Source organism: Armigeres subalbatus, unplaced genomic scaffold (assembly GCF_024139115.2).
Source record: "Armigeres subalbatus isolate Guangzhou_Male unplaced genomic scaffold, GZ_Asu_2 Contig1190, whole genome shotgun sequence".
Lineage (NCBI taxonomy): Eukaryota > Metazoa > Arthropoda > Insecta > Diptera > Culicidae > Armigeres > Armigeres subalbatus.
Window position 1 is genome coordinate 81,677 of NW_026941946.1, and position 12,139 is coordinate 93,815.

Genomic DNA, 12,139 nt, shown 5'->3' on the forward strand with positions numbered 1-12,139 from the left:
GCTTCAAAGTTTACCTTTCGAATGTGCTTTGATTTGGCTGCCACTTTTTGCCACCTTGCGAGATATTTTGGTTTGAAAAATTCGTAATTTTGTTCGTAAATCTCGAATTTCCTTCTAACAATTGAAAATATTGTTATGATTTAGTAGTTGAATGCTGTATTTTTATGTGCTGAATAAGTTTCTAGAACATTGTTAACCTAAAAAATTCGACCATGCAAAGTTATTCATTGTATACCAGTTTTTATAAGGTTAAATGGTTTATAAGGTTATTATCTAAAATTAAGTTATATTTTGTTAGTTTCAATAGATAGACCCATAGTGTCTTTGACAAAGTTTTTCTGTACATTATTTCTGACAGCTTTACCAAAGACGCCATTTTGTTTCAACAAATTTGAAAAAAATAAAATTCCTATCTCACTTTTAGGTGAATTAATCAGAAATAAAATTTTCTCAAATGATACCCCTCGATGTATGCACCATACTTGCTGAACATACTATGCCATTTAAAGCACGATTTCATACCGAAAAAGCTGACGATCACGTTTTTCGGGATTTCAACCACTGTGCAACGGTCGGAAAAATGCGAAATTTTTCCAAAACTAATTTCAACGAGTTTTCACTACATTATCTTCTTAAGTTACTCAAAGTAATCTTAAAGTAACATTACGGTTATTTTAGAAAAGGTTGGTCTCTATATACCAGAAAATGAAATGCAAAGGATTTTTTTTTCCTTTTTATTTATGATATTTTCGGTTATTTTAAGACAATAATGTTAATGTAACTTGGCAAACTTAGATAATGTCTGTCTGTGTGTATGTACATGTACATTGTGTATATAATATTCAAAATGTAATTGTGTATATAATATATTCAAAACACTAGAATTTCATCAAGTGTGTAGGAAAAAACACGTTTCGAACACTTATACTCATCCGATTTGCTCGCAACAAATTGAATTTGACAAGATTTGGAACATTGAATATAAACAAATATTGATACTGGGACTTATCCACCTAACAGTGTTCAATTTGACTTTTCTTATATACAATAAACTTTAATTTAAAAAAATCAAAAAGCTTCAACTTGCAAATCTGCGAATATGTGCAACATTTCTCGACGCTATCTGAAAGGTCTGATGATACTCTAAAATGTGGTATATGTACAGTAGCTGGGAAATGCAGCAATAAAATACTTTTTTCACTATTAAAAACGCCAAATTTTCAGAAATATTCAATTACGTTGCTAAAAAAATAAACTCCTTTTTAATATTTTTTTTAAATTTGTTTAATGGTGGATAAAATCCTTATGGTCTGACAGTTTTAATAGTAGTCAAGTAGTAGTCTAGTAGATATTTACAAAGTTCTAAAAACTCATATGCGAATATGTACATTATGTGGAAGATATTGATTTGAAAAATGTATTGGAGGTAAACTTTCCCTTCGATGGGACTCGAACCCACGACTCTCAGTACGCTAGACTGGTGCTTTAACCAACTAAGCTACGAAGGACCTCCGTCGGCCTTCGCAACCTAGCGGCTACTGAATGAGATCGACAGGGTTTGCAGAAATCGCTCTCAATAGATAACGAACAACGATAAAAGAGAAGCAAAAACTGTTCCGAATCATAACAATTTATTTTTATTTTATCATCAGACTAAGGCCGGAGTGGCCTGTGCTGCACATATATGACTTCTCCATTCAGCTCGGTTCATGGCTGCACTTTGCCAACCGAATCATAACAAGCCATGATAATAAATTTATCAAACTTGTATACAAGTGCGAAAAAACAGAATCGGATAGGCAGCCCCCACATAAAAATGGTGATTCTCGCTTTGTTTTCGCTCCTTTCGTGTTGGTTACTGCACAGTTGTGTAGAACAAGTTGAAATGCATCATCAGAGCCAGTCCTCCCCGCATTTGGAGCTTCTAAAAAAATATCATGGGGTATAGCATCCCGAATCAGTTCTCTATCATGACAGCTGGCGAAAAAAGTTTCTCGCGGTATGCTACATATCGTATATGTATACAGAGATGGTAAGTGAGAGACTTTCTCTTTCTCTTTGGGATTCAATCCCTGGATCTCGAGATTCCCAATTTGGACGCATAGTCAAATCACTCGCAATCCATTTGTCAAGACAACACTTCCACATGTGCATAGTACACGTTCACATTAGAGGAGCATGAGTATTTAGAATGTCTGTCGGCTACACACATTCTTCATCAGCAACTATACAAGTCCTCGCTCAAATGGTCATATTCCTAACAAGATTGCTTGCAGCTTGCATGAAATATAGACGATTCACGTCAAATGTTATATACATTTAGGTGTTCACTGCATCACAGTAGTCTCTACTGCAGCTGCTGGTTTTGTTCAAGACGCCACCAGCGCTGCAGTTTCGACATAATCTGTTGAGACGCTGTGTTCACCGCATTCCATATTATCTCTTCCCGACACATTCTCTCAACGAGGTTGTCCGGGGTTGTATCCATGCCGCTGACGAGCATGGTAAGAAATAGAATGGAAGAAGAAAAGAAGAAAACGGAGGAATAAGTAAGAATAAAGAAGGAAGACGGAAGAAGGAAGAAGGAAGACGGAAGAAAGAAGAAGGAAGAAGATAGAAGGAAAAAGGAAGAAGAAAGAAGAAAAAAGGAAGAAGGAAGAAGGAAGAAGGAAGAAGAAAGAAGGTGGAAGGAACAGGAAAGAAGAAAAAAAGGAAGAATGGAAGAAGGAAGGAGGAAAAAGGAAGAAGGAAGAAGGAAGAGGGAAGAAGGAATAAAGTAGAAGGAAAAATGAAGAAGGAAGAATGAAAAAGAAAGAAGGAAGAGGGAAGAAGTAAGACGGAAGAAAGAAGAAGGAAAAAGAAATAATGAAAAAGGAAGAAGAGAGAAGGAAAAAGGAAGAAGGAAGAAGGAAGAAGGACCAAGGAAGAAGTAGGAAGGAAGAAGGCAGATGGAAGAAGGAAGAAGAAAGGAAGAAGGAAAAAGGAAAACAGAAGGAAAAAAGAAGAAAGAAGAAGAAAAAAGGAAGAAGGAAGAAGGAACAAAGAAGAAGGAAAAGTGAAGAAGGGAGAAGGAAGATGGAAGAAGGAAAAGATAGAAGGAAAAGGGAAGAAGAAAGACGGAAGAAAGAAGAAGGAATGAAAAAAAAAGGAAAAAGGGAAGAAGAAAGAAGGAAAAAGGATCAAGGAAGAAGGAAGAAGGAAGAAGGAAGAAGGAAGAAGGAAGAAGGAAGAAGGAAGAAGGAAGAAGGAAGAAGGAAGAAGGAAGAAGGAAGAAGGAAGAAGGAAGAAGGAAGAAGGAAGAAGGAAGAAGGAAGAAGGAAGAAGGAAGAAGGAAGAAGGAAGAAGGAAGAAGGAAGAAGGAAGAAGGAAGAAGGAAGAAGGAAGATGGAAGAAGGAAAGAAAGAAAGAAAGAAGGAAGAGCTTGAGCTTGAGCTTGAGCTTGATTGACTGCTCGTAGTTGCTACTCCATTATGACCAGATCAGCTGTTCTTGCACAGGGAACCAACAGATGTTTGCTTGGGACTAGCACACATCTTCAATGTACAAGTACTGGTGATCTCATTTGTTAGGTCATACTGGCGCCTGCCACGTCAGAATGCAAGTCAATGTAGGGAAGGGGAGGAAATGATGATGCAATCACTCGCCCACTGCAAGCCGAATATACCTCTGCACTTGCCACGAGTTCTTGCGGAATTTGTTGGAATTTCTGGGTTAGGTTGGAGAGGCAGAGGTACGTCTTGGTTAACGAGCTGCCAATGTGATAGATAGGAGAAGGTAACTGATGGAATTTCTAATTGGATGTAGGAAACGAGCTCTATAGTTCATTTCCAATTCTAGCAGATTACTGTTAGAATACTCAAGTTGAAGGTATAGGAATAAAAATGGAAACGGTATGAAAGTCCATTTCCAGTTCTAGCGATTGCTAGAACATGAGAAATATAGAGGAAGATACAAAGTAGGAGAATGGAACGGACCTGGGATTGAACCCACGACCTCCTGCGTATGAGGCAGAAGCAGTAGCCATATGACTACCAAGCCCGCTTCGAAACAAGAGAGATCACGCACAGAACTGATTAATTTTATTACCGGCCGCGCAATGCAGAACACAATAATTCGTCCGACCGCGCGATCGTTCTGCTGTCCGAAATAAGAGAGATCACGCACAGAACTGATTCATTTTATTACCGGCCGCGCAATGCAGAACACAATAATTCGTCCGACCGCGCGATCGTTCTGCTGTCCGAAACAAGAGAGATCACGCACAGAACTGATTAATTTTATTACCGGCCGCGCAATGCAGAACACAATAATTCGTCCGACCGCGCGATCGTTCTGCGGTCCGAAACAAGAGAGATCACGCACAGAACTGATTAATTTTATTACCGGCCGCGCAATGAAAGAAAGAAAGAAAGAAGGAAGAAAGGAGAAAGAAGAAGAAAGAAGGAAGAAGAAGGAAGAAAGAAAAAGGAAGAAGAAAGAAGGAAAAAGGATCAAGGAAAAAGGAAGAAGGAAGGTGGAAGAAGGAAAGGAGGAAAGAAAGAAGGAAGAAAGAAGAAAGAAGAAAGAAGGAAGATGGAAGAAGAGAGAAGGAAGACGGAAGACGGAAGACGGAAGAAAGGAAGGAAGAAGAAGGAAGAAGAAAGAAGGAAAAAGGAAAAAGGAAGTAGGAGGAAGGAAGGAATAAGTAAAAGGAAGAAGGACGAAGGAAGAAAGAAGAAGGAATAAGAAAGAAGAAAGAAGGAAAAAGGAAGAAGGAAGAAGGAAGAAAAAAGAAGAAAGAAGAAAGAAGAAAGAAGGAAGAAGAAAGAAGAAAGAAGAAAGAAGAAAGAAGAAAGAAGGAAGAAGGAAGAAAAAAAGAAGGAAGAAGGAAGACGGAAGAAAGAAGAAGGAAGAAGGAAGAATGAAGAATGAAGAATGAAGAAGGAAGAAAGAAGAAGGAAGTAGGATGAGAGAAGGAGGAAGAAGGAAGAAGGAAGAAAGAAGAAGACAGATATAACAAGGAAGATGCAAGAGAGGAGAAGGAAGAAAGAACTTATCATTTTTCACTTTTTGCTCTTTTTTGCTAATTCGGCCTAATGGCCGTTCGGCCTAATGACCATTCGGCCTAATGACCTTCGGCCAAATGGCCTGACACCGTGGAATTTGACCTGACCATGCTTCCTACTAATCCAATTCGTTACCTCCGGAATCAGTCTGTGGGTCCTACTACTTTTGACTGCAGTGTCCCATGCTCTTTGCCATTTTAGCAACGAAGCTGCTCTCTTGACACGTCGCACTTGCATCATCCCAGCAATGACGCACACCGCCTCATAAGATATGGTGCGGTATGCACTTGCAACCCGCAGACACATCAGCCGGTGTACCCTGATTAATTTTTTAACATTGCACCCGGCCTCTAGTGCTTTGGACCATGCTGGTACGCCGTATGGGATAATAGATAATGCTACACCCGCTATAAGCCCACGCACCTGACTTTGCACAAATTTGCCAATGAAACCCTTTGGCATACATAATCGACGTGGCTCGTAAAACTGAGCTCATCCATCATGTCCAGATGCTTTAATGTCCTCGCGGAGTTAACTGTCCTCACGGAGGTAACTGATCCAGACGGAGTGGTCAGGGTTGTGAAAGTTCGCACTCCTAGTGGTGCTGCAAAGCAAGACCATGCTGAGGGTGGCTGGGTTCGATTCCCGGTGCCGGTCTAGGCAATTTTCGGATTGGAAATTGTCTCGACTTCCCTGGGCATAAAAGTATCATCGTGTTAGCCTCATGATATACGAATGCAAAAATGGTAACTTGGCTTAGAAACCTCGCAGTTAATAACTGTGGAAGTGCTTAATGAACACTAAGCTGCGAGGCGGCTTTGTCCCAGTGTTGGGGATGTAATGCCAGTAAGAAGAAGAAGAAGAAGTGGTGCTGTTTACAAACGACAGTCATCCCGCATCTGTTTGCTGCCGTTCGAGAAGTTGCCCGACAAGGACCTGAACGATTTCAGGCCGTTGTCGGGCAACTTGTCGGGCAGCTACGCAGCGTGAAGTGAATTGAATTGGAAACTATGTGTCGCTATACTAGAATAGGTACCCGCCATGTTAGGGCTAGGAGTAAGTAAATAGCGCTACACCCTATTTATCATCATGTAGCATAAATTCCTAATATAAGCTTCTCAAAAACCGCGAAAAATTGAGATGAACGTTATTTTTGACAACCGACCCGGCAACGAAATAAGGACTATGATTGGAACCGAGTCAACCTGGAACCTGGAATGTCAGGACCCTAAATGAATCTGGACGAGTGAGCCTTCAAGAAGGCCGATGGCCCAGATCCGGAGAACGTGAATTCCGAGCCGTGGACCCCTCGACGAACACTGCATTTAAATATAACATCTATCCCAGCGGCGGCGGAAAAGCAAAGCATGAAGTTGGTTTCGTAGTGATGGGCAAGCAGATGAAGCGAGTGATGCGGTTGAAACCCATTAGCGAACGAGTCTGTGTGTTGAGGATACGGGGCAAATTCTTCAATTTCAGCCTAATCAACGTTTACGCACCAACAAACGATAAATCCGACGACGTGAAGGACACGTTTTATGAATGTCTTGATAAAGCCTATGGAGAGTGCCCAAAGCATGACGTGAAAATTGTTATCGGAGACGCTAACGCTCAAAGAGGACTTTTTCCGTCCCATAATCGGTAGGGAGAGCCTTCACTCCGCTACCAGACGGCTAGTAAAGTTCGCTGCGGCCAGAGGGATGACCATCAGTAGCACCTACTTTGCTCGAAATAATATCGAAATATCATCGAGCACAACAGCACGAGAAGTGGTAGGCACTGCACAGAGGCGACCCAGGACGGGTTGGTTCGATGTGGAGTGTCAGAGAGTGACAGGCGAGAAGAACGTTGCCAGAAGCCGGATGTTGGTGTCGGGTACCCGATCGAATAGAGATCGGTACAAGGAAGCAAGAGCAGCCGAAAAACGAACCCACCGCAGGAAGAAAAAAGAGTACGAAGAACAAGTTATTAGTGAGGAAACGATATGCGGAGGTTTTATGAGTCTGTCAATGGCGTGAGAAGAAAGACACCGCCTGCTCCCGTCATGTGCGACGACCAACAAGGGAATTTGCTGACAGATAAAACTGAAGTGGTTGCCAGGTGGAAGCAACACTTCGAGACTTTGTTGAATGGAGGAAGTGACGGTGCATCGTTGAACAGAATAAATATTAGCGACGATGGACAAGCTGTGGAGTCACCTACACTAGATGAGGTTAAAAAAGCTGTTAAAGAGCTGAAAAACAATAAGGCTGCGGGGAAGGACCAGCTCCCGGCTGAACTTCTCAAACATGGCAGTGAGCAGCTTTATGAAGTTCTGCACCATATTATGTCGAAAATATGAGTAGACGAGGAAATGCCTGCTAGCTGGTTGGACGGTCTCATTTGCCCTCTCTTTAAAAAAGGGCACAGACTGGAGTGCGCCAATTACCGAGGAATAACCCTCCTTAATTCGGCGTACAAAATTATGTCCGGTATTCTGTTCAACAGATTGAAACCGCTTGCAAAGTCCTTCGTTGGCGAATACCAAGCAGGTTTTCGTGAGGGCCGATCAACGACGGATCAAATGTTTACCCTGAGACAAATCCTTGATAAATTCCGGGAGTACAACTTGCAGACACATCATCTGTTTATTGATTTTAAGGCGGCGTACGATTCAGAGAAACGGAATGAATTATGGCAAATTATGCTTGAACATGGTTTTCCGGCGAAACTGATACGGCTTATTCGTATAACGTTGGACGGATCGAAGTCAAGTGTAAGGGTTGCGGATGAAATATCGACCTCATTTGTTACCTTAGATGGATTATAGCGCTCGAGGGAGTGATTGGGAGAGCTGGTGTGCAAAGAAGCGGTACCGTTATCACAAGAAAGCATATGCTTCTGGGATTTGCGGACGATATCGATATTATCGGGATCGATCGCCGTGCCGTGCAAGAGGCTTTTGTGCCTTCTAAGAGGGAGGCAGCGAGGATTGGACTCACGATCAATACCAGCAAAACGAAGTACATGGTCGCTGGCAATCAACGTGCGTTCATTAGTGGTGGTGGTAGCGAAATGGTGCTGGATGGTGAAACATTTGAAGTGGTAGAAGAATTTGTGTATCTTGGAACATTAGTGACGTGCGATAACAATGTTATCCGCGAAGTGAAAAGGCATATTGCAGCTGCAAATAGGGATTATTACAGACTTCGTAACCAGCTTAAGTCCCGTAGTCGGCAAACGAAAACAGAACTCGCGCTATATACTACTCTGATTCTTCCGGTGGCTTTATACGGCCATGAAACATGGACGTTAAAGGAGGCTGATCGGAGAGCTTTCGGAGTGTTTGAGCATAAGGTGCTGCAGACAATACTCGGCGGTAAACAGGAGAACGGTATCTGGCGGCGTCGCATGAACCACGAATTGTACCAGTTGTATAAAGGGTTGGATATTATGAGGCTTATACAACACGGCAGACTACGGTAGGCTGGTCACGTTGTTCGTATGGCAGAAGAACGTCAAGCGAAGATAATATTTAGTAGAGAACCCGGAAGAGGCTGCAGGCTTCGTGGAAGGTAACGTTCACGATGGCTTTTTGTAGTTGAAGAGGACCTGAGGGCGCTCAATTTTCAGGGGAACTGGAAGCGATTTTCCCAGGATCGGGTCCAGTGGAGAAGGATACTCCATTCGGCGTAGGTTCATCAAGTATCAAGTAAGTAGCGTAAATTCTCTTTTTAACGAAATCGCTCTTAATCTCACCGAGTTGAGGACATGTGAATGTAGCGAGAAATTAATGTAGCTCGCAAGTTTTTAGTTGGCAAATAAATCTCTTCAAAGTCGGTCGCTGGATTACGTTACTCGATCAAACTGTTGTCTTCTTTGCTGAAAGTTAAATAAGTGCCATAACAAAAATAATAGTTTCAATCTATATTATTTTTCTAAAGAATGATTCAACAATTTGAATCTTTGATTATTTACGTTAAACTATAGAATACTTCAATTCATGACAAACCCATTAAAAACTTTTGAACAAACTAATCCCGTTCATGCATTCCCAACAAGGAAATCAGATTGATGTAAGTTACGAGACTATTGACCCATCGCCTAATTTTCTTTTTTGCGCGCGTGGCATAAATTTGGTTCCGGATTTCACGGAGTGTGGACAGAACGATGGCTTTTGGCGACGGCAGAGAGTGGTAGCGGAATCAGAGGCGTTTGATGTGTACTAAAATATAATTTTAACCGAATAACTATTAAAATTGGCGGACACCCTGTAATATATATTCCATTGAAACATATAAGAACAAATGGTTTTACGACTAAATCAAACTCACCTCCCAATAACCGGTGGCGTCATCGGTTTTCACCTCGCTGTACGCCAACACCGCCGACGATTTGCTGCTCTTGAAGTCAAACTTGAGATTCAGCGTGTCTTTGGTGCTCAGCGGCCACCAAATGTGCGACTTGGCGTACGAAAACGTGATTGGTATGACGTCGACTTCGATTTCGCGGAATTCCTCCTCCAGCACTCCGATATAGTGCAGCTTGGGGTTGGCCTTCTTCAGCTCGAACAGCACCGACACGTCGTTGTAGAAAACGTACTTTAAAGAACCGACAAAATTGTTGTTTGAGGCGAGACCCTTCCGTTTCGATAGGTTCGGGCCACCGCCGAAGTAGATTTCCGGATCGAAGAGAAGATTGTGAATGGCGCCGGGTATTTCGATGATCTTCATGTGGTCGTCCAAAATGGCTGTCACTTGGTTGTTGTCGTGGAAAATTGTCAGATTGTGCCAATAGTGCTTGGTGAGGTCCTGGCCGAGCATGGCCGTCATGACGCCATCACCGAAATCCATCTCGATGTAGGCCGAGTGGTTTTTGATGGAGGCTGCAATATACTGCGGTTTGAGGGATTCCCCGCTGGCGTAAAACAGAGCCGAGTCATCGTAGTTCGTTTTGAACATCAGGCTGATGCGGGTTACGGGCGAGTGCACGCGGTCCTTCCAGTCATAGATCCGATAGGAAACGTAGCTCGAACCTCGCAGCGTTAATACTGTTGCGGCTGTTTTGGGACGTTTAAAATTGGATAATTAGAAAATGATTAAATGGTGCGGTTGTGCCTTCGTCCAGCCAGCCGACAGTCCTATACTCACTATAGATATCACAGTGTTCGCCCTCGTACTTTGTCCCGAAGCAGTCGCACGAAATGTCGTAGTAGTGGTTAACGCAACGGGACCCTGGAAACAGAGGTTTTGCCGAGAGTGGCATTTGTTGCGACAGCCTTCCTTCACGTTCTCGTGTTTGGTGGCGATGAGGGGCGTGATTGGCAGCAGATCCGATGCCGCTTTACCCGAGCTGAGGACCACGTTTCGGATGCAGCCAACAAATGACTCAATTATGTATTTGACGCCGTGTAGTTTTTCCTCGGAGCTGAGGCCTGCGAAGAGACGGGAGAAAATGATTTATGGTAGGCTATCTGAACATTTCACTTCAATTTTTGCATGACAAGTTTTGGCATGGAACTATAAGAAAGGTCGTAGTGTATAAAGTCGGGAGAGACTCTTTGTCAACTAATTTCCAGAACATGTTTCTTCGCCTTCTCATTTGCAAAGTATCACAATCTCCTAATCATTTTTAATTTATCTTAAAAAGGTGTTGCCCTCCTAGGGCGAGGCTGGGATTAAAGTAATTTTAATCAATCTCCTCTATTGCTTCACACCTTTAAGGCCCTTTCTCCTATATTAGCAATCCGTTTCGAGAAGATGTAGCGCACAGCATCAGGGATAACAAATGGGAGCCAATGGGCTACCGAGAAGGGTGGCTAATGGGGTGTCTCGCCTTTTGGTAAAATGAGAGGATAGCAGCTCCTTCCAAGATGAGCTTGTCTAAGATAAATAGGTTCCTAATTAAGTAATACTTTTGTCAACAAAATAGTGAGACTGGGAGCTTCGTTAGGATGGCACGTGGCCTTCTGCGAAGAAACGTTGTTGTAGGTGATGTCATGGAATAAGCAATGTTGTCAAACTGCGTTTACTTTTGAAAAGTTTGAATTAGCATCCCTTTGTTGCACAGATAGTGTGGAAAAGTTAAAAAAAATCAGTTTTTCTTTTGGAACTGCTTATTAACAAGATTAAATATTAGGTACAAAATGCAGCTAAACCTGTTTGAGGAAATAACTGATCTTGTGAATAAAATTTCGAAAAGATAATGTATAAGGAATATGAACAATTTTATCTGGTAGAACGATTATAAATTTCCTCAGTAATTTTTATGTTATAAATTATTCTAAGGCGTAATCAGAAGCTACTTACGTACCAGAGTAGCTCAGTAGCTCAGGATCTGTAAAATAATGTATTGCACTGGTACCAATGCAAATTGTGCAGTACATACCAACCGAATTGAGTGTCTCAATTTGAGACTTGCACTTTGATAGTTTGGCTATGTGTACAGATATTTTATGCTCGATATAATAAAATATACAAACATAGAGCAATCTAAACATCCAAATAATTGAATAATTATCACTCGATTTGGTCTAATAAACAACCAAATTATTTTTCAGATTATCTTCCATCTACTCATTGGGCTTCTCTGGAGGACCTTCTTCGATCTAATCGATGCCGTGGATTTCCCACTAGAAGACGAGATATTCCAGAAAATAAAAATCCTTTCCACTCCATACAAGAAAACACCACCAGCAGAAGCTCGCTCCGAAGAATTTAATTAATGAACTTAAACTTTATCCAATCTGTTGGCGGAGCGCTGCTGCTCACTATAGGTGGTATACTTGGATGCTATGTATATGAATGGACCTCCCCGGTCCCAAGCCAGCAGTAGCCCATTGCTTTGGGGACCGATCCGGCTGAGGAAGGGGCAACAAATTTATTTCGCCTTGCACCAGATGCTAATGGGTGTAAATTTAATTTCTTGGCTACAACGGAACGGACCTTTCGGCTCTTCGGAGACCTCCTCGGCCGGAGGGTGTAGAATGAAGTGTTGAAGAAAAGAGTTTGGATAAGGAATAGCTCAGCTGGTGCTCATCTGGAAGTGGAATTGTACCATGGCTTAAGGCAGGTTTTCCAGAATTGCACCTTTTCGAGGTCTGTCATTGCCACGTT

General features: G+C 42.1%; 1 pseudogene; it reads right to left on the minus strand.

The window, feature by feature from the left end:
* LOC134202362 (axotactin-like) overlaps nt 1-12,139 on the minus strand; it is a 218,256-nt pseudogene that overhangs the window by 60,129 nt on the left and 145,988 nt on the right.